The sequence below is a fragment of the Pholcus phalangioides genome, unplaced genomic scaffold (genome assembly GCF_987345545.1).
Source record: "Pholcus phalangioides strain wild (caught in Gottingen) unplaced genomic scaffold, Ppha-v1.0 ptg000012l_1, whole genome shotgun sequence".
Classification (NCBI taxonomy): Eukaryota; Metazoa; Arthropoda; class Arachnida; order Araneae; family Pholcidae; genus Pholcus; species Pholcus phalangioides.
Window position 1 is genome coordinate 10,189,583 of NW_028301605.1, and position 2,712 is coordinate 10,192,294.

General features: G+C 38.8%; 1 pseudogene across 1 annotated transcript; it reads left to right on the forward strand.

Moving 5' to 3' along the window:
• Window positions 1-208: 208 nt before the first annotated feature.
• On the forward strand, window positions 209-2,015 carry LOC149079517 (gastric triacylglycerol lipase pseudogene; annotated as a pseudogene). Its single transcript, XR_016193673.1, has one exon. The product of XR_016193673.1 is annotated as a gastric triacylglycerol lipase pseudogene (transcript).
• Window positions 2,016-2,712: the final 697 nt, after the last annotated feature.

Sequence of the window (2,712 nt, forward strand, 5' to 3'; positions counted from 1 at the left end):
TTATCGATCATCAATCATGCAGAAATAAAAACGTCATAGACTATCATATTTTGCTTATTTCCACCATTTTATCTGTTAAAACTGTTATTTTTTATGATTCTCTCTCTGCTCCTCTCACGTATTGTGTCAAAGTAGGAACTTTCTATCTAACTTTAATCGCATTGAGGACAACAGATAAGATTATCTTTCCATGGGATATTTCAAGGTCTTACCCTGATTGTTGCTTGACATTTTGCTCTTCTGATTCTAATACACAGTTTATTATCGAAAACACAGCATCATGCAGAAATTAATTCCTCTGTTGCTGGTGATCCTGTGCACCCAAGCTTACGGGTCACGTCTGCAGAAGAAACAAAGGTGCTACGAATTCTTTGACGACGATCCCGACTCTCGTAGAAACGTGTCGCAACTGATTTCGAGTAAAGGCTATCCAGTCGAGAATTTCGAAGTAAAGACGGGCGATGGATTCCTCCTATCGGTCCAACACATCTTGCACGGAAGGTTATCCGGTCCTGGCAACAAAGGCGCCGTCTTACTGCAACACGGCTTGCTTTCGAGCTCCGCCGACTGGGTGATGAACTTCGACAAAGAAAGTCTGGGTTTCATTCTAGCCGATGCCGGTTACGATGTCTGGCTCAGTAATACGAGAGGTAACAGGTACTCCTACAAGCACACTAAGCTATCACCAAGTTCAGCTGAATACTGGGATTACAGTTTCCAAGAGATGGCTAAGTATGACTTACCGGCTGTTATCGACTTTGTGCTTGCCAAGACTGGACAAGGACAGCTTTCGTACATTGGCCATTCCCAGGGAACGACATCGGCGTTCGCAATGCTTTCAGAAAGCCCGGCCTACAACAAGAAGATGAAGAGAATGATAGCCCTGGCACCGGTCGCACACGTCGGATACATCAGCACTCTCATCAAGTACATTGCGCCTCTGACCGATGAACTGGATCTACTCGCCAGACTCATCGGATATAAGGAGTTCGTTCCTCCGAACACCCTAATGAGTTATTTGACCGAAAAGTTATGTGAGAGTCCTATCAAAATGATATGCGAGGATGTCATGTTCTTGAGCATGGGGACCGACGTGGCTGGATTGAATGCATCGCGCCTCGGTGTTTATGTTGCCCATAGCCCAGCAGGTACATCCGTCAAGAGTATCGCTCATTACGGACAGTTGGTGAATTCGAAGAAGTTCCGGAAATTCGATTACGGCGAGAAGGAGAACATGCGCAAGTATGGTAAGCCCACACCTCCTGATTATCCACTTGGAAAAATAACCGCCCCCGTCCATCTGATATGGTCCCGGAACGACTTGCTGGCTGATCCCGTCGACGTTGGCATATTGATAAACTCGTTGACGTCCATGGCATCGGAGAAGTGCGTTCGCGATCCTTTATTCAACCACGTTGACTTCGTTTGGGGACTTGGTGCCAGGCAGTACGTGTATCCTGAAGTACTGGCGATCCTGGCTGGTAAATGATTCGTCTATCAGCCATTTGCAAACGATAGCTGAGCAGTATTTTGAACTTAATGGATTTGAATCAAAGATTTTTCTGCAGAAAAAATTAGTTGGTAGCGGTGAGGATATTTGTGAAGAGAGAGAAAAGTAAATATCTCAATTTTATTCATTATCTTTAGTGATAGAGAAATTTCATGATTGGCTACTGCTGAATGTGTTTTAAGGAGAGATAGTTTGTATCGATGTACATATAATAGTACAGTTGTGGAAAAAGTAACTGATATAAGAACTTGAACAATATTGTATAAAATAATAATAGGAGCAATATATATGATGAGAATGAAACTTTTGCTTTTGTATTTGCGTGTGTTTTTCGCAGCTATCGATTTACAGAATGTGAAAAATTTCCCACATTATTGTGACCACACGATACGTATTTTACTGGACAATACTGTATAATTTTGTTTTTCCTGACTTCATAGAAGATACTTTGTAGAGTTTGTAATCTTCATATTTCTCTGGATATATAAATTCAACTTATGAATTATATGATTATATAACTATTATTATAAATACAGCTTTTTAACGAAAACGGACGATCTCCCGTATTTTTCAGTATTTGGGAACTCAGGTTCCTCTATTTAGGTCGCAATATCTTCGGAAATATTGCAGTTGAAGAATGGAAATCACTGAAAATATCATTATTATGACTTCAGAAGGATAGTAAGTTCACCGTTTTCAGAAAAGGGAAATGAATTTAAAAAATGTCGAAAGGAAAAAAGCAAAAGAGATGACCAAGAAGAAAGAATTAACCGTTATCTTATTTTGCTGAAATTTAATTAATTAAATAATTAAAAAAAAAGAAAACAAAAGTTTCACTTTTCAGTCAAAAAAAATTTGACTAAGTTTTTTTTAATTCCAGAATCAATCACAAGCTGCAGAAAATTTTGGAAATCACAGAACATTATTGAAATAGCTCTTGGTTATTCACATCATGTTTTCTGATAGAGCATTTCATTGTTATTTTAGTTCTACTGAATTATAGTAATTTCAATGCTATAGGCCTATACTCTAATTCTAATTGGATTCTCCAACAAAATTCAACAAAAGTCACGTCTACAGATAATAAATGCAGGGACGGAGTTTGCAGTGGCAGTTATGGTGAAAATGGCTAACTAAATAACTACAGTATTACAAAGTCGTAACACGGCAATTAATTAGGTAGCCATATATTATAATATATG